Raw genomic sequence first — 24466 nt, 5'->3', positions numbered from 1 at the left:
CGTCTCCAGAGCTGTTTGTGGATGCTCTCATAGCAAAATTCTAGATGTCAAATCATATTTAATAACCATGATAATGTTATTTATCATTTAATAACATAATTTAATATGTTATCATTTAATAACATTTAATAACATAAATGTTATTTAATAGTAACATTTAATAACATAATCATTTAATAACATAAATCATTTAATAACATAAATATGACATATTTAATATACATATAATGATGTGCATATTTTACCTCTGGTCTTTCTCTTCCAAACCCATGACTCCATTCTAATAGTGAGAAATAGATCAAACAATATCAGTTAAGGGACATTCTAAAAAATACTTGACCAGTAATCTTCAAAACCGTCAAGGTCACCAAACCAATCAAAGTCTGAAAAACTGTTGTACCCAAGAGGAGTGTAAGGAGTCATGATAACTAAATGCATTACGGCATCCTAGATGGGATTCTGAAGCAGACATAAGACATTGGATAAACACTAAGTAAATCTGAATAAAGTATGGATTTCGGTTAAGAATAATGTATCAATATTAGTTCATTAATTGAGACAAATACATTATAATTATGTAATGTGCTAATAATAGGAGAATCTGAGTATGGGGTATATGAGAGTTCTCTATCAAACACCAAATGCTGGTGAGGATATGGAGCAACAAGAACGTGCATTCATTGCTAGCAGAAATGAGAAAAAGCTCAACCACTTTGGAATAGAGTTTCGTAGTTTCTTACAAAACTAAACATACTCTCACCATACAATCCAACAGTTGTGCTGCTTAGTATCTACTTAAAGGAGTGCAAACTTACAGCCACACAAAACCCTACACACAGATGGTTATTATTATGAGTAATGAGCAGCTTCATTTGTAATTGCCAGAAGTTAGAAGGAACCAAGATGTCGCTTAGTAGGCAAATGGATAAATAAACTTTGGTACATCCAAACAATGGAATATTATTCAGCACTAAAAAGAAATTAGCTATCAAGTTATGAGAATGCAAGAAAGAAACTAAAGTACATATTATTAAGTGAAACAAGACAATCTAAATTGGCTGCGTACTGATTCCAACTATATGACATTCTCAAAAAGGCAAAACTATAAAGATTTTAAAAATCAGTGGTTTCTAGGACTTAGGAGACAGGGAGAGATGAATAGGTGAAACAGAGAAGAATGTTAGGGCTCTAAATATACTCTATATTATATTATAATGATAGATAAATGTTATGCAATTGTCTGAGCCCATAGAATATACAACATCAAAAGTAAACCCCAGTGTAAAGTACAGACTCTGAATAATAATTATATGTCAATGTAGGTTTATAAATTGTAACAAATGTACTAATATGGTGGGGAATTTCAATAGGGTGGAGGCTGTACATGTGTGGGGGCAGGTGGTATATGAAATATCTCTATAACTTCCTTTCAGTTTTGCTGTAAACCCAAAACTGCTCTAAAAAATAAATTTTTTGCTTCAAGTCACTATTGAAATCATCTTCATCTATGACAAGTATGTACAACTTAGTTAAGCAGGAATTTGAATCATTGCTTGTGAATACAGTTATGATTGCCTATTGGTTTTATAGGAAAATCATAACCAAAGCAAATTTCCATTTCTGAGGTTACTACAATCCAGTGTTTATGTGAAATAATGATCTATTGGACCAAGATTCTGGAAATTTTTACTTTTACCTGGTTATAAACTCATGCATTTTAGAGACAATTGCAATGTGAAATAGCAAGATAATTTTTTCCAGAAAATAAATGTTTTCATTTTGAGCTGATTCATCTTCATAATTTTAACTTTCTAATTAATGGATTCCAATTACTTGCTAACTCTTTTATAGGAATCATTTATTGTCTAGTGATGGAAAGATTGCAGATTACTAAAAGGATAAAAATTATAAAATTATATTGAATCAGAGAAAATATATCCTGCTTACCGGTTTATCTTGACCAAAAAAAAAAAAAAAGCTCATGATTACACGTTGCTTTAATTAAACATTTTATTTGAGTTAACTGTAAATTCACATGCAGTTGATAAAAAAATAATACAGAGAAATCTATATACCCTTCAGCTTTTCCCAAGGGTAACATCTTGCATAACTACAGTACATAATTATCACCAGGAAAATGACAATGCCATCCATTAACCTTATTCAATTTCACTAGTTCTACATGCACTGATTTGTATGTGTGTGTGTGCCTCATTCCATTTTATTTTTGTCACAGGTATAGATTCATTTAACAACCATCACCATCAAGACACTTGACAGTTCCATCAGCACAAGAATCCTATGATGGTTACACACTCTTCTACCTGTTCCTTTCCACCTTTCTCAGTCCCTAGCAGTAACTAATACATTTTCTATGTCTATAATTTTGTCATTTCAAGAATTTTCCACAAATGAAACCTCATAGTATGCATAAGCTTTTGAGAGTAGCTATTTTCAGATAGCATAATCCCCTTGAGATCCATTGAAGTGGTTGTACGTGCCACTTGTTTGTTCTTTTTTGTTGCTGAGTAGTAATCCATAGTGTGACTGTTTTTTAATAATTCACCCACTGAAGTCTATCTCGGTTGTTTCCAGTTGGGGGCTACTATGAATAAAGTTTCTACGAATGTGTGTACCTGAATTTCTGTGAACATAAATTTTTATTTCTTTGGGATAAATGTGCAGGGTCAAATTGCTGGGTCATGTGGTAAGTGCAGATTTAGTTTTCCAAGAAATTATAAAACTCTTTTCTAGAGTGTTTATATTACTTTACATTCTCATCAGCAATAAATGAGTGGTCTAGTTTCTTTGCATTCTCACCAGCATTTGACATTATCACTATTTTTTGAGCCATTTTAATAAGCATATAGGCATGTCTACTAAGTGTGGTTTTAAATGTTCATTTCCCCAATGGCTAATCATCTTTTCATGTGCTTGTTTACCATGTGTATTTTTTTTTCAGAGAAATAACTATTTATGTCTTTTGCCTACTTTCAAACTGGAGTACTTGGTGGTGGTGGTAGTGGTGGTGTTTCATGTTGGATTTTGAGAGTTTTTATATATTTTAGATACAAGGCTTTTGTCAGTATGTGATTTTCAAATATTTTGACCCCATATGTAGCTCGTGTTTTCTTCCTCCTGACACAATCTTTCACAGAGGATAACTTGTTATTTTTTTATTTTTATTTTGAAGAGGTCTATTTTATCTTTATTTCCTTTTATGAATCTTTTTTTTTCTTGGGTGTCAAAACTGATACCTTTTCTCCTAGTCCTAAGTCTCAAATATTTTCACTCATTTTTTTTTCTAAAAGTTTGAATTTGAAGTTCATCTTCTATCTTTAGTTACTTTCTGTAAAGAGTGTACAATTTGGTTGAGGTTCATATTTTTGCCCATGGATGTTCAATTGCTTGGGCAATGGATATTGAAAAGACTACACTTCCTTCATTGAATTGTTTTGTACCTTTGTCAAAATTAGTTGAGAATATTTGTGTGGGTCTATACATGAGTTCTCTATTCTGTTCCATTCATCTATGTATCTGTCCTTCTGTCCCTCTGCTAACACCAAACTGTCTTGATTCTTGGCATACATGGCTTTTTTTTTTTTTTTTTTTCAAATCCCTTTACCTTTATAACATAGAGAACAATTCATGCCACCCTCTTATCTATCTATATTCGTTGGTTAGGGACAAAAAGGAAGAAATGAATCTTTTAAAATGTAGAGGGTATTTAACAGAACTTGTTTCCAATTAGAAAAGGATTGAGATTGCTCATGGCTTAGGAAATTATTTCCCTATTGCTTTCTATCTCTTTGGTGTTCTTGTTTATCCACAATGTGTTATAGTCTCCATTTTATAGATGAGAAAATTAAAGTTCTTTGAGGTTCCCACAGAATATAGTAGGACCAACATCATGCTTGGAAGTCAATTCAGCTTGGTTCCAAAGTTTGGAATTTTATCCACTATGTTATACTACTTATGACATCTCAGAGTCCAGTGCCTTTCAGACCAACAGCTCTTACATATATATGGGAGATTTTTGAAAGTCTACATCAGTATCTACTGGTAATGGTACAAAAGACTCGTCAGGTGGAAAATAGTCTTATTAATTTAATTACGAAATACTCGTTGAGTACTTATAGACCATGCCCTTGACCCAATGGAGCTTACATTTTGCGGGAGAAGCAAACAAACACACAAGCAAGCAAGTCTCTCTGTATATTTACATTTATATTTTTATATGTATTCTCCAAATCTCCTACCCACAGTTCTACAATTCAAGAAGTTCTGAAAACCAAAGATTCTTTTATAACTTATTTGTTGGCAAAAACTTGAACTGACATAAAGCTATTTATAGACTTTATTTATCCCACTTAAAAGTAATTACTAGTAATGAATTTTATTGTAAATCGGTGGCTGAGGCCAAGTGTGTTGGGGGAGGGGGATTACATAATATACAGTAAATGTCCTATATTATCTTTCTAAAATTTGGGAAGAAAATGTCTTATTCTGGAAGCACATTTATTCTCAAAGGTTTGGGATAAAGGAATGTAAACTTGTATTATTAAATGCAGGAAGAATAGGTGCTACAATGAAAACTAGAGTAATGAAGGAGAATACTGTTTGAGATAAGGCACCTGTCTGAGGATGTGTCACCTTAGAGAGATGCAGAGGAGAGCTAAGCTATGGAGAAGGAGCATCCCAGGTAAAGAAAAAAAAACAAAAACAAAAACAGATGTAACAACATCTAAACAAGAATACCATGCTTGAGGAGTTAGAAACACCAAGGACACTGAGCCTGGAGTGGAGTGAACATGGTAGAGGGCAGTAGGAGGTAGATTTGGACTTTCAGTCGGACCATATCACCTTAGTCAAAGAGCAAAATTATCCACGTGTTTTCCCTTTTGTTCACTGTGAACAAAAAATATCTGAGACAGGTCTCAATCAATTTAGAAGTTTATTTTGCCAAGGTTAAGGACATGCTTCTGACACATCCTCAGGAGGTCCTGAGACCATGTGCCCAGGGTACTGGTTTTATATGTTTTAGGGAGACATAAGACATTCATCAGTGCATGTAAGATGTACATTGGTTTTGTCCAGAAAGGTAGGACAACTCAAAGCAAAGGGGATCAGGGGTTCCAGGTCATAGCTGGATTCAAAGATTTTCTCATTTGCAATTGGTTTAAAGAGTTTATTTTAAGACTTAGAATCAATAAAGGGATTGTCTGGGTTAAGATAAGAGATGGTGGAAACCAAGGTTCTTATTATGCAGATGAAGCCTCCAAGTAGCAGGCTTCAGAGAGAATAGATTTTAAAACTTTATTATCAGACTTATTAAGTACCAGACTTTTAGTTAATTCTCCGCTGGATCAGGAAAAAGACCTGGAAAGAAAAAGAAATTCTCTTCAGATTTTAGATTTTCCCCTATGAGACAGCTTTGTAGGGCTGTTTTCAAAATATTTTGAAAAAATATATACTTGGGGGTAAAACACTTTTCTTTCCTTCAGGGTCTGCTATTTATCATGTTGGTATCATATTGCTACAAAAAGTCTGCTTTGTCAGTCATAAGGTCTCTGTTTTAATGTTAATGCTGGTCAGATGTAACTGAATTCCAAAGGGAGGAGAGTATAATGAGGCATGTATGACTCCCCCGTCCCATCATGGCCTGAACTAGTGTTTCAGGTTAAATTTGTAATGCCCTTGGCCACAAGGAGGACACCATTTAGTTGGTTGGGGAGTTTAGGATTTTATGTTTGGTTTACATCACAATTGCTTGTATTCTCTTTCAGTCATTTCTCTGTGTCTCAATTATAATCTTTAACATGGTTTGAGGCTTGCAAACACCTTGCTATTATTTTTTAATTCTCTGGCACTGACTCAGCTTGTAAAACATCAAGAAGAGTTCTAAATCTTCCATAAAAAAGGCAGTGATAATACTTACATATTGGTACATTGAGCTAGAATATATGTAATAACACCTTAATACATTATTTGAAGGCCTTAAGAAAACAAGGATTATTTTCAAATGCAGTATTATAGTATTTTTAATTTAAGAAACATTCTTAAGATAAAATCAAAGTTATTATTCAAAATTATTGAATTGGCCTTTTTTCTTTTCTTCTTATTAAATCATTTTAAAGGCTGCCATCTTAGAAAGACAGATTTTTGCCAGTTCAATTACACTTGCTGGGTACTATTCTGTATCAGTTAACCAGCTGCTTTTCATGGGATGCCCAAGTCCTTACTAAAGATGAAGATCTATAGTCACTTATTAAGTGAATTCACATCTCAGAAGGATAAAATGTTATTTCAAACAAAATACATGTAGATTTAATGTAGAAGGATCAAATTCGATGCTGGAGACACAATAATCTATTGCCCACAAAGTCTAATCCTCTCTGATATGTCTATAGTTTCTTTATTCTAATGCCAATGTGAGGATCTTCTTCTATCCCAATGTCATGGGTATTTGACCCAGCCTGGAGGTATCAATATTGCTTTAATGTGAAAAGAAATAAGTAAATAAATAATTACTTCTCTGGTGCTGACACCATCTAACTATAGTAAATTATAAATCCACATCCCTCTGTGACCATCCTGCACCCCCAGTGTTTCCTCAAATTACTTCCAGAACTTTTCAGAGAAGCCTCACATATAGTTGCAAGTCCTTTCAGCCTCCAATGTCTACTGAGTTCTATAGTGCCTGCAAAGCTGGGCTTTGTTGCAGTTTTATCCTCTGAGGGCTCTAAGTTCTATTCAAAGGAATGGCCTCGGTAAGCTATAGCTGAATCCACTGCTGGAGGTGGTGTCTCCTGCTATGAATAACCCCAGTGCTGACACTCCTGTGTGATGGTGAGCCCATTCTTTCTTGCTATATTTACACATGACCTGTGAAAATGCCTCTTTGAACATCCAACATCTCACAGAGACTTTATGAGTTAACATATTTTTAAGTTTAACTTTATCACACAGACATTTCTTTCTCTTTTTGACAGAACTCATAGGATTAAAAAAAAAACTGAGTGTATTAATTTGCTAGGGCTGTCATCGCAAAGTATCACAAACTGACTACTTTAAAAAACAGAAATTTGTTTGCAGTTCTAGAGGGTGTTAGTCCAAGACCAAGGTGTCAGCAAAGTCAGTTCCTTCTAAAGCCTCTGTCCTCGGCTTGTAGAAAGGCTGTCTTCATGTTTACATGAAGTGCTCTCTCTGTGTGTCTGTGTCTCCTCATAAAAAAACCAGTCATACCAGATTAGGGCCCACCCTAATAAATTTGACCTTGAAGGGGTTAACAGCTCACCAGAGTGATATGAAGATTACTTTAACTTAAGAATATCTACACAATCAGCAGCCACGTAGAGAAACATCATCCAAACTTAGCAGAGACTCCCCAAATACAGCTGCCATTGACCCCCTCCAAAGCAGTTTCCTATTTGAGGGCTAGAATGGTTAATTCTACGTGGCAATTTAACAGGGCCAAGAGGTGCCCAGATTAAACATTGTTTCTTGGTATGTCTGTGAGGGTGTTTCCCGGTGACATTAGTATTTGAATCAGTGGACTCAGTAGATAGACCTCCCTAAGGTGGGAAAGCATCATCCAATTTATCGAGGAAGGCAGAGGAAGGAAGAATTTGACCCCTTCGCTTCCTGCCACATACTTGATCTGGGATATCAGTCTTCTCCTACCCTTGGACCAGGATTTACACCATTGGTTTCCCTGGTCTCAGACCTTCAGACTTGGACTGAAATTACACTGACAACTTTCCTACTACGTGGGCCAATATCTCATAATAAATCTCTTCATATATGTATATATTATGTATACATATAGATAGGTATATATAATTGTTATTAATAATATGTCAATATATATTTTTGGTTCTGTTTCTCTGGAGAACCCTGATACAGGAGAATACTGGCCCTTGGCAGCAGGAAGTATAAATTACACTGTTGTAACACCCCCCTCCACTTCAGGCTGAGATTTCAGTCTGGAAGAACCCTGCCATTTCTATTTGCATCATAAAGCTCAACAGGACTTTCCATACTTCCCCACTGAAACCCAAGACACTGGCCACAGCTGCTTACCCTCCTTTTGTTTAGCTATTATATAGACCTATACCTCCAGCTATTCACCAAGTCACTCATTACTGTGTGTTCCTATATATGTGTGAACTAAATCTGTCTTTTCTCCTCTTAGAATGTCTGTTAATTCACAGGTTCTGATCATCTGGCCTTAGGTTGACAGAAAGATTTTTTCTTCCAGTAATCTTAACTACCTCTTTTAAGGCCTAATCTCTAAATATACATTCACATTCTGAAGGTACTATGGGTTAGGATTTTAATATAGATATTTGGGGACACTATTTAACCCAAAACACTGAGCTATAAATTTCTCCAAATCACCCCTTCTCTCTGATATTAGGAAATCAATCTTAGAAAGAGCTTATGTGTCTCATTTCTTTACTCAGAAGTTCTGAAACAATTATGTCAAGCATCCCTTGAAGAAACTAACCTGCTTGCCCACTGAGTATGTCTAGGTGTGTCTGATCCTAGTAGTGAGGGTCGGCAGAATGGAAATGCAAGCTGGGATGTATACTGTGTTCTCTAAACTACCTAATATAAACCAAATGTGTCAAGTGTGGAGTTGAGAAAATATTCCCAAATGGTCAATAATTTAGAGCAACATTCTCTATTTTGCTTCAAGTATCCACATAGAGACACCCAAAAAATGAGTCTGGGTGATTATCCTGGGCTCTGAACATTAGTTGATGAACAACTGAAGAGAAATAGAAGATCCCACAAATAGGTGTTAAGAGAGGACTATGACATTGCTAACACAGCTGAATCTAGAATAAAAATTAATCAGTTCATGTTCTGAAAGCAGTAGTAGTTCTAGAAGCTTTGACCCTGGTTACCTCACATAGCAACCAACTTACAGATAAAGTGTTGATGGGATTTTCAAACACAAAAGATTTGGGGAGAATTCACCAGAGACTGTTTTTCTTAATGAGTCCATTCCTTGCCCAGACCACCTCCCTCACTGTGCTGATGCAATAAGGTGTATTCCTTGGCGTCTGATAATTGTCATTAAGTCAGTCTTTTGGGGAGCCATTTATGATAGCTCATAACAAATTTGAATATTACATGCTTTTCATGTAGATGCATTTCTTAAATGGAAAAAAGTCTCAAATGAGCATTGATGGATTTATTTAAAGCACATTAATTTGGCTATTGACCTTATGAGGCAGTATTTTTCAACTCTCACATTTATTTTAAAACCTAAAAGCTGTATGTGTTAGTACATTCTTGCATTGCTCTAAGGAAATACCTCAGACTGGGTAATTTTTTTTTTTAAAAAAAAGGTTTAATTGGCTCACAGGTTCTGTAGGCTGTACAGAAAGCATGGTGGGGAAGGCCTCAGGAAACTTAAAATTATGACAGAAGGCAAAGAAGAAGTAGGCACATCTTACATGGCCAGGGCAGGAGGAAGTGGGTGGGAGTGGGGGTAGTACCAGACACTTTTAAAGAATCAGATCTCATGAAACTCTATCACAAGAACAGCACCGAAAGGGGAAGTTCCTCCCCATGATCCCACAGGGTCCTACCTCTAACACTGGGGATTACAATTCAACTTGAGATTTGGTCAGGGACACAGATCTAAATCATATCATTCTGCCCCAACCCCTCCCAAATCTTGTATTCTTCTCACATTGCAAATTGCCATCATCCCTTCCCAGCAATCCCCTGAAGTCTTAACTCATTCCAGCATTAACTGAAAAGTTAAAAGTCCAAAGTCTCAACTGAGACAACACAAGTCCCTTCCCCCTATGAGCCTGTAAAATCAAAAACAAGTTAGTTACTTCTAAAATACAATGAGGGTACAAGCACTGGGTAAACCCAGCAGTTCGAAAAGGGAGAAATTGCCCAAAACAAAGTGACAACAGGCCCTGTGCAAGTTCCAAACCCAGCAGGGAAGTTACTAAATCTTAAAACTTCAAAATAATTTTTATTGACTCCATGTCCCATATCCTGAACAGGCTTGCACAAGGGGTGGGCTCTCAAAATCTTGGACAGCTCTGTCCCTGTGACTTGGCAAGGTTCAGCCTCCACAGGTGATCTCAAGGGTTGGTGTTAAGTGCCTAAGATTCATTCAGGTGCAGGGTGAAAGCTGCCAGTTGATCTCCCATTCTGAGGTCTGGAGTATAGTAGTCCTCTTCTCACAACTCCACTAGGCAGTACCCAAGTGGGGGCTCTGTGTGGGGGTGCCAATCTCACATTTCCCATCTTCACTGTTCTAGTAGAGGTTCTCTATGAGGGCTCCATTCCTGCAGCAGACTTCTGCCTGGATATCCAGGTTTATTCATATGTCCTCTGAAATCTAGGCAGAGGCTCCCAAGCCTCAACTCTTGCACTCTAAGAACCTGCAGGCTTAATACCACATGGAAACTGCCAAGACTTACAGATTGCATCCTCTGAAGGAGCAGCCCAAACTATATCTGGGGACCTTTTAGCCATGGCTGGAGCTGGAGCAGCTGGAATGCACAGAGTAGTGTCCCAAGGCTCAAGGCAGCAGGGACTAGGTCCTGGCCTGTGAAACCATTCTTCCCTCCTAGGCCTCTGGATCTGTGATGGGATGGGCTGCCCCCAGGGTCTCTGAAATGCCTTAGAGGCCTTTTTCTCATTGTCTTGGCTATCAGCATTTGACGACTCCTTACTTATGCAAATTTCTGCAGCTTGCTTAAATTCCTCCTGAGAAAATGGGTTTTTCTTTTCTACCACATGGCCAGCCTACAAATTTTCCAGGCTTTTATGTTCTGCTTCCCTTTTAAATATAATTTCCAGTCTCAAGTCATTTATATATAAGCATAGGTTGTTAGAAGTAGCCAGGGCACATCTTGAATGCTTTGCTGCTTAGAAATTTCTCCCACCAGATACCCTAAATCATCACTCTCAAGTTCAAAGTTCCACAGATCTGTAGAGTAGGGGCACAGTAAAGCCAGGTTCTTTATTAATGCATTAGAAAAGTGACCTTTGCTTCAGTTGCCAGTAAGTTCCTCATTCCATCTGAGACCTCATCAGCCTGGAGTTCAATGTCCATTTTGGTCAAAACCATTCAACAAGTCTCTAGGAAGTTCTAAACTTTTCCTCATCTCCCTGTCTTCCTCTGAGCCCTCCACACTCTTCCAACCTCTTCCCATTACCCAGTTCCAAATCCACTTCCACATTTGCAGTTATCTTTGTAGCAATGCCCCACTCTTGGTACTAAAATTGTGTATCAGTCTGTTCTCACATTACTATAAAGAAATACCTGAGACTGGGTAATTTATAAAGAAAAGAGGCTTAATTGACTCATGATTCTGCAGGTTGTACAAAAAGCATAGCTGTGGAGGCCTTGGGAAACTTACAATTATAGTGAAAGGTGAAGGGGAAGCAGGCATATCTTACATGGCCAGAGCAGGAGTAAGGCAGGGGAGGTGCCACACACTTTTAAACAACCAGATCTTGTGAGAACTCTATCACAAGAACAGCACCACAAAGGGAAGTCTGCCCTCATGATCCATACACCTCCCACTAGTCCCCACCTCCAACATTGGGGATCACAATTCAACATGAGATTTGGTGAGGAACACAAATCTAAACCATATCACTGTACCCAGTCATCTTCTCAGCCTTGTGCCACTCTGTTAGTTAATATGCCATAAGAAGTCATAGAAGATTTTTCATATTTCCTAATGACATTTAACTATACTATCCATACTGCCATCAGTGAAAATGTTTTTGATGATAATGAGAAAGTACAAACAAATTATTCTTTTCTTCATTTAAAGCAATTCTTTATATACTCATAAACTCACTTATTTGAGGCTTTGGTTTACATGGTTCTGTGTTAGCAAGCAGAGATGGTTTAAATTATACTTCTTCAATAAGTCATCTACACTCTTTAAAGTTTTAATATAGAACATCTAATGCTATGCTGTAGATGATTGTTAATTTGTGTCTCTTCATAAATAATGTGAAAATAACTTTGGAAAGAGAGGACTATAAGAAACTGATTTAAGGAACAGTATGAATTTCTTTATTACAAATATTTAGATATTCTGAAGAGTATTTGTAGGTTCCCATATGTTTATATGAGAACAAGACCCAGGTCCATTTCTTTTATTATTCTTATCTTTTTGTTTGCCAAAGGTGCATGACAAATAATAAATGTTTAAGAATCAATTGTGAATGATGAATTAAGATAATATGACATACTTGAACATGGGATCAAGGAGATGGCCAAGTTAATACTGGACACAACGCTCAGCCTTATGATAGGCCCTGTGCAGGACACAGAAGATGTCCAAAGTGTGGTCTCTGTTCATGCAGACTTCTAAAGGTCTATGATTTAATATCCAAATATTTTAATTCATTTGCTAATCATTAAACAGTTAATATAGGCAATGAAAAGATTGTAACAACAAGAGTAAGAAAGAAAAGAATCAGCCAGGTATTTATTGAACACTTCACACATGCCAGTCATTGTTCTAAGCCATTAATTTGTCTTATTATTTGCAATGATCCTGAGGTAAGTATCATTTTTGTTCCCATCTTAGAGATGTGTAAAATAAAGTAGTTTTTCTCCTCAAGATGTGTGGAATAAAATATAACTTAAGTTCAAAGTAGAAGGTATTATTTTATCAAAATCTATGAATTATATTAGTTTCGTAATATAGTATTACCAATATAGTATTACCAATTACATTAACAACTTTGCCCGTTTTTTTGTTGTTGTTGTTTTTTGTTGTTGTTTTGTTTTCTTGTTTTTTTTTGAGACAGAGTCTTACTCTGTTGCCCAGGCTGGAGTGCCATGGTGCAATCTCAGCTCACTGTGACCTCCACCTCCCAGGTTCAAGTGATTCTCCTGCCTCAGCCTCCCAAGTAGCTGGGATTACAAGTGCCCACCACAACATCCGGCTAATTTTCATGTTTTTAATAGAGACAACACAGTAGTTTCACCATGTTGGCCAGACTGGTCTCAAACTCCTGACCTCAAATTATCTACCCGCCTTGGCTTCCCAAAGTGCTGGGATTACAGGCTTGAGCCACTGTACCTGGCCCAACTTTGCCAGTTTTTAAACAAATATTTCTAATATAGAAAAACACTTTGTAACTATCTAAGATTCGGATAGACATCTTATTTACAGTGCACAAAATTTTACGAAATTAATAACATTCACAGAAAAAAACAAATACAGAAAATCTAAAACTATTACCATGTGTAGAACTAATGGAATCAAAATTAATTTCTATGTATGAGAACAGAAAAAAAATGCAGCATACAATGAAGAATATGTTTATCCTAAGAATACTATGTAATTCTTTCAAATGTAATATTGTAATGAAGAGATGCCTTTTTAGTCTCTTACTGATAATTAATTTTCAGTTAATATTTACTGTTACACACCCTGGAGCCACAACTTAATTCACATATCAAATCCAATTGTGAAATTCTAAACATTGAGAAAGAATCTTTAATTTTGTTAAAACTGAAAGAAAATGTGAAAAATATTTCTAGCACCACCATAATCTTGATAAAATAACCTTAAAAATGTTGAAAACACAACAATATTAGATTCTATTCCCAATGAAATCAATGCTGGTAATTATTTTTTCATTCAGGTATCCATTTAACAAATGATTATTTAGTGCTTAATATGTGTTAGACATGCAGCTAGGCAATTTTTAGTGAAAATTGATATGAATTCAATTTCTAATTATGTGAATAATTAAGAACAATCAGAAAGTACAGAAGTTTTAAATGACTTGAGATTAAAATTCTTTATTTCTTAATTTATTCATTATTTTGTGTGTGCCCACTTAACAGAGATACATTTTAAAATACAAAGTGACTTTCTTGCCATTAAAATGATTAAAATCATGGCAAGAAGAAATTTTATCCAGCCTTGCATACAACGTTGAAGACTTAGTCTATGATGATTTAGATACACCACACTGCCCTAGTAAATGTAATGAAGTCATTAATTACATTGTGTAAAGCATCTAGAAGATAAATCTCAGCATCACTAGTCATAAAAGAAATAAAATTGATAACAATAGCTATCTTAACCTGCCAAATGCTAGAGAATTAGAAATGCTGGAGCAACTAAGGAGACACAGGCATGGTAATAAAAAGTGCTGGTAGGCATACAATCTACTTACCACATTTTTTTTTTTTCAGCAAGTAGTCATGTGACAAATTCTGGCCAATAAGATATAAACAGAAGTGTTGTATATGACTTCCAGGAAAATTCTGACATCTTGTATTATTAGTGTTAGTAACCGTTTAAGATATCAAAAGAGGTTTTGAAGAATAAATAGAAATAAATAAAGATAAAGAGAAAAATAAAATAGTTTAAAGTACAGAATTTTCTATAATACAAATACCTGGAGAATCAAAAATATTTATATTTGTTTATATAAGACAAAAATGAAGTATGTGCATTTTCTGTGCTGTTTCCTTTGTTAAAAAATATAAATGTTTAGCATTGAGTTTATAATGACTAATATGAAATGATGGAACACTCCAACACCGATATTTGATGGATATAATCTCAAGTCTACCTGCTGGGAATACAGGACCTATGCAAAGAGTTCTCAGCCCCTCACTGCCTAAGAACAATGGGAATAGGGCAAGGAAATTCTATGAGTTCCTTGAGGTTCAAATTACAGCAAAACGTACCTCAAGTGGTTTAAGCAGTAATAACACAAGCTATTTTGTATAACAAAAAATCTGGAGATAGATGGTTCCAACATAGGTTAAATTAATAGCCCAAAAATGTCAAAAGTTCTAGCTCAAAGTCTTGTGATCCTCTGAGCTTTTTCTTCATGCTCTGAAGATGGCTGAAGCTTCTCTGATCATCAGGGCCTCACATAATAATCTCCAAAGGCAGAAACAGAAACACTGTCTCAGGAAGCCTCACAACGCTTCCCTTTAAATTCCTCTAGGCAAGATGCCCTTGCCTGAACTAATCACTGGCAAGTACAGTGAATTGTCTTGATTGACTTAGGCCATATTGTACTCCAGCTTGGAGACCTAAGAGGGGCCCAAAAAGATTGTGGATGCTGAATATCTATTAAAAATCACTTTGGATTAATAATAAGATAAAGACAGAAAATACAGCTGTGGAATTGGCAAATATGTGGTCTTTCATACTAAATGCTGATATAAAGACTAGAAATAGGCTCACTAAAATTTCTCCCAAGTCCATGTAAATATTTTGTATACAAATTGTTTTTAAAAAGGTTTATGAATTTTTTCTATGACAGAAAAGAATAGAAATACAAACAGATAAGGACTAAATGTATATATTTCACAGTTAACATTAATAAATTATCATATACTATAAAATGTATTGGAACATGATAACAATTTTAAAACCAACAATTATTTTATAAGAGTATTGACAATTTTAATGATACTCATTTATGTAATGGAAAACAAAATTGCAAAGCCATTTTAGATAGACTTTTTGTGAACTGCTGCAATAAACATGTATCTTCTATGAATGTTAATGCTATCATTTCTTTTTCTGGAAAGGACAAATAATTCATGCAAAATGTGCAGCTAAGTAACATTTTATGGATGCTCTTTCTGCCAGAGCCTAAGTCTGTCTCTCTGGGAGAAAGTAAAGATGTCTGGAAATGCGATGAGGTACACTGGGCTCAGCCCACCTCGGTGCTAAATTTCAACAGAGGGACTGGTGGTAGGAACAATTGCTCTTAAGTTTTCAACAATAATAAAACTCAGGTAATGTACAAGAACATTTAAAGACCAACATGTTGAAAAACATATGAAGGCTTTTCAGTTATTAAGAATATAAAATAGTGTATGATTTTATGAGGATTCACTTGAAAGATGTTTTTAATTCATTGCCTCTCATATCTAAAGATATCTTAATAATAATCTATTCAGTCTCTTCAATGTACTAATGAATACATGGAGGACCAGAAATATCAAAGATTTATCAAGACCACATAGTTAATGGGTAGAAGAATCAAGAAAAAAACCCAGGTGTGATTACCAGTTCATGTTTTCCTACTTGGGTTTATTATTCCAATTTTTTTTCATAATCTTACTTCTTTTCATTAACAATGCAAAAATTAAAGATAACAGAATATAAACAGTATTACATTAAAAATGAAACACTCTTCACCCAGATGTTTATAACAGCTTCATTTATAATTGCCAAAACTTGAAAGTAAACAAGATGTCCTTTGGTAAGTGAATGAAAAAATAAACTATGGTATATCCAAGCAATGAATTATTATTCATTACTAAAAATAAGTGAGCTGTCAAACCATGAAAATACATGAAGGAAACTTAAATGAACACTCTTAAGTTACTGAAGCCAATCTGAAAAGGCTACAAACTATACGATTCCAACTATATAAGATTCTTGAAAAGACAAAACTGTGGAGTTAGCAAAGAGATCTGTGGTTGCCAGGGGTTAGGGGACAAAGAGAGATGAACAGGAGAAGCAAAAAAGATTTTGGAGCAGTAAAAATACTCTGTATGATACTACACTGGTGGATAATGTCATTATAGATTTGTCCAAACCCAAAGAATGTACAACACCAACAATATACCCTAATGTATCCTATGGACTCTGAGTGATGATGATATGACAGTGTAGGCTCATCAGTTATAGCAAATGTGTCATTCTGGTGGGGGATGTTGATAATGGGGGAGGATGTGTATGTGTGGGGGCAGGGCTATATAAAAAAAATCTGTATCTCCAATTTTGCTGTGAGCCTAAAACTGTTCTAAAAGAAAAAGTCTTTAGGGAAAAAAAAAAAAAGCATTCTTTATTTTCAAAGAAAAGCAACCATAAATAATGTTGGAAACGTGAAAAATTATATTTTAGGTAGGTACTGTCTCTGAGAGAGACTAATATCTTCATGAATGTTTATTAACTGTGACATTTTATTTTTAAAACTTCAATTTTTATTTTTAAATAAATGTATTAAGTTATTAATGTAAAATTATAAATTATTAAATTAAAAAATTTTTAATTTCTTTGTTTTTAAATTAAATTATATTAATCAAAAACTGTACATATTAAGTAAAATTGAACGTATGTATATCTATCATAAATCTCACAATTCAATAAGACTCCCCTTTTTGTTAATAACAGTAGTATGGTTATTACTTAGTAAGTTCCAACCAAATGCCATGTTCTTCGTATGTACTAAAGTTATATCATTAGTATATTTACTTCACCTCCAGTCAAATTTTAGCTAAGACTAAATGACATTATGTTCCAGGAACTTTCCTAAGTACTTTACATATATTTACTTAATCCTTTCAATTTCTTGTAAGGTTGGTATTATTAGTATCCATATGAATATTAATGATTACAGGGTGGTCTTTGTAGCACCAAGCCTCATATCCTCCCAGACAAAGTGCAAAGCGTGGAAGAAAGGAGAGGCTTCTTGTGAGAAGTTCCTAGAAGTCTTCTCTTCAGTTCCTATGATCTAGCAGTGGAGCTGGTGCAAGGAGAGCTGAGAAAGCAAGGGTGTGGGAGGCGGGCTCTGCCAATAAAGAATGGGGAGAAGAGGAACACCCATAGGGCAAGTAGAGCTAGATCAGTAGCTATTGCTTCCTAACAAACCACTCCCAAAACAGTTATTTGAAACCATCCATTATTTCTAAAGGTGCCATGGGTCACCTGACCTGGGTCAGGTTCTGGTATCTTGGCTGGGATCACTAACGCATTTGTATTCCATTGCTGGATCAGTTTTTGTAAGCCTGGTAGAGAACTACTGGTAGTCCTGGATCAATCTCCTTTGAAGCATTTCTCTTTATTCTTCTTTTTCCATTTTCATCCTTTGGTGCTAGAGCCAGATATTGAGGTCACTATGTCGCTATGAGGTTCAGAATCCTGACTACCTCATGGTAGCAATTCTGGGTGAAGTACATGTTAAAGAGGAAGCACATCTTTAGTTTCCAGTAACTGGCATTTGGTTATGGGGTGGCTGTTTTTCTACGTGGAACAAGCAGGGTCCCAGTTCAAGTTTCTGCTGCATATCTGATAATCTTGAGGTGTTTATGAAGGACTCCTTTGAAAGTTCTCTACTGAGTTTCCTTAAGGAATTGGAATATGTAAGTAAATTACTGTCCAGAATGGAGGAATACTACACTAATCACAATGAATAGACAGTGTATTCCTTATGATATTCATATCATTTGAAGGAAAAATTAGGTTAGTAACTCTACCATATAATGTATTTACTTATGGAATTTTTACTCACTTCTTCAGTCCATGGTATCTGCCATGCTTTAGAACATGGTCATGGCTCTTACTGGGGTTATCCTCATCTTTATTCCTGAGCAGTCTCCACCTTTGGTGGCACTGCTTATATTATATTGATATAGTTTTGATTAAGTTTTACCACTGATATGGCTCCGATGAGTGGAGGAACACCAGGACTCTTGTTTCGTGTGAATTAGATAAAACAACACGGACACACGTGGAGTGGTTTTAAGGAGCGGAGAATTCAACAGGCAAGAAAGAAAAGAGAAGGCAGAAGGAAGAGGCTAGCCTTACAGAGACAGAAGGTAGGGGGCTCCAAAGTTGAGAGAGGAAACCCCAAGTGCCACAGATACCAGCCAGTAGGCTGGAGAAGGTGGTGTTTGATTGGCATAGAGCTCAGGCGATTGGTTTGACTGGGCATGTCATTTATGAAGCCAGTGGGAAAAGTTGGCCCTCCCACCCCAGCCTTTTAATATGCAAATCTAGGGTGCCATGATATTCTACAAACGTGGGGATATGTGGAGGCAGCCATGTTGCCCAGAATATGTGGGGCAGGGCAAGGGAATGGCCATGTTTGGGTGGACCCAGTTTCTAATGGCCTGCATTTGCTTATCAAAGGTTGCTGACCTGGCTCTAGAGCTGCTTTAAAAACGAAAACTTCCAAGGACCCATTTTCCTCTCTATCTGCCTAAAATAATTACTTAACTCCTACCACACCACTAGGCATGGAAATAATTTGGAGGTGGAGACATTGGCAAATTCGAATACATTCAGTTAACTTCCCTTCCTGGTAGATATGAGATAACTGACCCTTGAAAAGTGAAGAAAAGTGACTTGTCTGAGATTGAACAGCCAAACAATGAGAGTCCAATCCCTTTGGACCTGTTTTCTCACCTATAAAATAGGTGAGAGAATATCCTAGAAACATCCTGTCTTTGGCAAACAGTACAAAAGGAGAATTTGATAAACAAACACATTTATCTTCATGAATATCTCATCTTACTGGTGTTTACACTCTGGACCTATACTTCAGTCTGGGGAGAAGAGAAGGACACTGTAGAGATAATCTAACAAGAAAGAGCAAGTAAAAGTCTTATAACTTGCATGAGTTAATTTTTATCAAGAGTGAAGAAATGATTTATGTCGGGACAGGTGGGAGTTTGGTGGGGAGAGTGAGGATATTGCAGCCATGAGAAGCTTGCTCTTGGATATATGCTGTTCTGATTGGAAATTGTATTTTCTCCGTGTAGTAGCCATCCCTAGTAACTGCTTACCTACTTAGGACTTTTAGTGAACAGAACCTGATTAAAATATACCCTCCTATATAGCTTCATATTATCTTTATAATAAATTGCCATTGAAAACTACTCAGAAGATAGTTAATGTATTTTAAAGATAATAAGTATTTGAGAATCTGGATGAAGTTTTAGTTTTAAATGTAATATCTTCTGAGAAAAGATAACTGATTCTTGGTCATCGTTTCAGTGATCTGAAAGAATCAATGCTCTTGTATTCGGCCAACAGGAGGCAAATTGTGAATCCAAATGATAGACTATAAAAACAAGCAAGGACCTTAGAAATTATCCAGGCTCAAACCCCTGCTTTTAATGATAAGAAATTAGGCTCAGAGAAGAACATAATATACAGGAATAATTTCACAGATTGCTGTTTGCTTCTTTTTCATTTATTAACCTATTCAATACTTGCTGTGTCTCAGCATTGTTGGCTGACAGAGATAAAATCATAAATAAAACCCCAGAATAGCACAAAAGCATGTTCACAATGCCTTCCTGACTTCTTCCAGGCTTATATTCCCCCATTCCCCAGGCTCTCAGCCTCACCGAAAACCTCAGACACATCCTGTTCTTTCCAACCTCTCTGTCTTTGTTCATGTTTCTGGTCCTTTTAAAATAGGTGATTACAATCGCTAATACAAGTACATGGTAGAAAAATCTCAGAGGTATAAAAGGACAAATAAAATGAAAATCACATCTCTCTTTTGTCTGTGTTTCCTAGTCACTCACTTCCCCTTCCCAGAGATAACCACTGTTTCTAATTGTGTATTGTCATGGAGTTAGTTAATGGATATGTAAATATATATGTATACATAATTGGTAGTCTTTTTTTCTCACCAAATGTTAACATGTTCTATATGTTGTTCAGTACCTTATATTTTTGAGCTTAAATGTGTGTGTTTTCTTCTAAATTTGATAGTAATTTTTTTAGATTAATAAGATCTCTCTTCACCTGGGCTTTGGTATACTCAGATGATTTTTAACTCAACCTGGGTCCTCTCTTAAATTATATTCTTTAAATTATATATAAATTATATTCTTTAATTCAATTTAAGTCAATTACTTTAAATCTTTAATTCAATTACTAATTCAATATATTCAATTAATTCATTTTGTCATTCGAAGTCTTCAGAGCCTGTTTACCTGCAATCTGTAACCTGATTTCATGCCACTGTCCAACTCACACCTTCATATCACTCAGCCTGTTTCCTCATTTCCCCTTGAATGCTGATGCATATGCCTGCTTCTGAGACTCCGCTAGTTGTGTTTCTCACAGCATTCCCTTCTTCTCCCTCAGTACTACATTCTATGAGACTTAATCCTCACCTCCTCCATGAAGCCTTCACAGCTGTTCCCACCCACATTTGTCTCTTCCTCTTTCAAATTCCAGTTCCAGTTTGATATAATCACATACTATCCTTTATTTCAACTCAGTGGGACTCAGCCATTACTCAGAGTGTTATAAGCTATATTTTTCTGGCAAGTTAATGTTTACAGAAATCATATAGCCTCTTTGGACCTGTTTTCTCACCTATAAATTGAGAAAAGCAGTATGATGTACAGCAAGTTCATGGAATTTGGGGTCTGCTAGACTAGGGTTGTATTCCAAAGTTTGCATCATATTCCATCCCTTAGGCCTATTAGAAAATTGCTCTAAACTCTGTTTTTCAAAATCTTCAAAATGTAAATAACTCCTTAGTCAGCACTGTTGGAGGATTTAGAATAAGTGATGCTCTTGACACACAATAAATGCCACTTTTTGCATGTATAGCATTTAGTCAAGTGATACCAATGTGGATGTCACCAATAAATATTTTACTGAGTATTGACTATGTGTGCAAGACATTGTATTGGGCACTAAGGTATGAAGATTTACATGCTTAGTACCAGGACCTGGAACATGGAGGGTACCCAGAAAATGTTGACTCAACTCCTGGATAAGAAAAAGTCCCTCAAATGCAGGATCCAATATGTTAGAACACGGACATGTGCGTTTGTTTTTTTAAAAAGTCTATAAAATTAAAAACTTCTAACCTTATCACTAAGGGTTGCTTTAAAGTTTAACATTATATTTTGAGGAAATTATGAACCTCAATATAGAAATACAAAGCATTCAAAATATGTAAATAATAATTGTTCTTATCTTATGTAGATGTAAATCAATCTCTAAGGTTTTTAGGACAAGTTACATAAGAGTCCAAAACAATTGCCAAGGCCCTGAGTAGGGAGTGTGGTTCTCATATTCAAAGAACATAAAAAAGACTAGTGTCGCTGGGGCAAGTTAAGTGAGATATGAAATGAAATTAAAGAAGATTGTGGCTCTGTCTCCCAGTTTCTACGGGAATTAGGAGTCTAATTTCAGGAATGGCTTATTCCATATTGTAAAACTATCTCCTATCTTGAAGATAGGATAAAATTTACTTTTTCTTTCGGTAGGGCTAGTTAGCAAACACAGGTGGCCAATGATCCTCTCCTGACACAGCTTTTATACACTTTCCAGCTCTTTGTTTTAGAGAAGTTGAACACCAGGCCTTTCTCCTCTATTGCAATAGCATTGAATAAAGTCTTTCTTACCTATGTAACTTTGTATAGTGTCATTTTTTCTTTGACACAGTGATGATGGTAAGAAGTGGTGGGATCACTGGATATATTTTGAAGACAGGATTTTCTGATAAATTAGATGTAGACTGTGAGAAAAATAGAAGACTCAAGAATGATGTCAGGCCAGGTGCAGTGGCTCATGCCTGTAATCCCAGCCCTTTGGGAGGCTGAGGTGGGCAGATCACTTTAGGCCAGGAGTTCAAGACCAGCATGGCCAACATGGCAAAACCCCGTCTCTACTAAAAATATAAAAAATTAGCCAGTCATGGTGGCATGAACCTGTAGTCCCAGCTACTTGGGAGACTAAGTTGGGAGAATTACTTGAGCTGAGGAATGAGCTGAGATAGCGCCACTGTACTCCATTCTGGGCAATGGAGTGAGAACCTGTCTCAAAAGAAAAAAAAAAAAAGAATGCTGTCAAAGGAGTCCATGAACAAATAGATAAATAGAGTTGTCATTGACTGGATGGAGAACACTGTGGTTATGGCATATAGGTGTAGTGGGTTGGGAAGTTCTGTTTTGAATATGTTGAGTTTGAGATGTCTTTTAGACTATACGGTAGGCATTTAAATATTGAATGTATGAATTTGGAGTTGAGAAGGTTGGTCAGAACTAAATATATAATTGTGGGTGTTGTTATGGTTTGAATGTCCGTCCCTTCCAAACTCATGTTGAAACTTAATTCCCTATGCGGCAATATTGAGAGGTGGGACTTTTAAGAGGTAATTGGGTCATGAGAACAGAGCCCTCCTGAATAAATGAATCTATTCATGGATTAATAGATTAATGAGTTATCACAAGATTGGGACTGGTGACTTTATAAGCAGAGGGAGGAGAGACCTCAGTTAGGACACTCGGTCCCCTCACCATGTGATGCTCTGCACTGCCTTGGGACTGTGCAGAGAGTCCCCACCAGCAAGAAGGTTCTCACCAGATGTGGGCTCTCAACCCTGAACTTCTCCGTCTGCATAACTGTTAAAAATCAATTGCTTCATATATATATCATTATATAATGATATATATAGCAATTGATATATATGTGTGTGTGTGTGTGTGTGTGTGTGTGTGTAAATTGCCTAGTTTCAGGTATTCTATTATAACCAACAGAAAACAGACTAGGACAGGCATCTTCAAAATACAAAACATGTACCAAACCAATGCCTGGGTATAAAGAGTGTGACTAGAGAGGAGAAGACTCAGGATTGAACCCCGAGCCACTACATCAGTTAGTGAGACAAGAGAACTTCCAAAGAGACTGAGAAGGCATGGCTTCAGGGTCAGAAAATCCAACAGTGCTGCCTTGGAAGCCAACAGAAGAAAAGGTTTCCAGGAGAAGGGAATGATCCTCTCAGACAAATGCTGTTGATAAAGTTAAATGTGAGCTGAGAGTTGGTCACAGGATTCAGCAACTTGGAGGTCACGGGTGATCTTAACTAGTGCCATTTCAATGGAGAGATGGGAACAGAAACTGGACTGGAGTAAGTGAAGAAGAGTAGGAGGTGGGGCTTGGAGAAACTGAGTCTGGTAAGGAGTTTGGGGTGCAAAATTGAATAGAGGGATGTGTCAGCAATTAGAGAGAGAAGAGGGGTAAGTTTTTGTTTTAGGTTTGTTTGTATATTAGGGACGACAGAAATAAAAGCACAGTTGTACAGATGGGAAGGATACAGTAGAGAAGAGTGTTTTGATGTTCTGATGGCATAGAAGAAAGACAGAGGAGAGAACTGTTAGAATGAGGCATGATGTCCCTGACTAGGGGAGATGAAAGTAAATCCAGGGTCTAGTGTACCAGATCAGGAATTAGCCAAGTGATGAGATGCATCATATTTCCACCAGGGGAGGCAGACATTTCACTTCAATAACTGAAAGGAAGGCAAAATATGTGGGCACAAAAGCTGGCATGAATGGGGGATGTGGTAAAGGAGGTTTATGAAAATTTTCATCTGATTGCTTTTAAATTACATTTTATGGCTTTTCAAACATCCGGCGAACTTTAATATCTGTTATGAAGCAGTAATAAGGAGATTTTCATCTATAATGTGAGTTGTAGAACACTTTGAAAAGTGAAGTCTGTCTCCAAAGATAATTAAATATGCCCTTAATTTTAATGACACATCTGTGACGTTTTAGTGGATCTGTCTTTTTCTTTCAAGCCAATAATAAAATAGCAGTCATACAATTTAAGTATTATTTTCTAACATTTCTATTTATTACTTTTATATTGTTTGAATTTTTACTGTTACTCTTTCCACTGCAGTGACAAAAAAACAGGTTATTCTT

Source organism: Papio anubis, chromosome 3 (assembly GCF_008728515.1).
Source record: "Papio anubis isolate 15944 chromosome 3, Panubis1.0, whole genome shotgun sequence".
NCBI classification, from domain to species: Eukaryota; Metazoa; Chordata; class Mammalia; order Primates; family Cercopithecidae; genus Papio; species Papio anubis.
Note: the sequence above shows the minus strand (reverse complement) of the source record.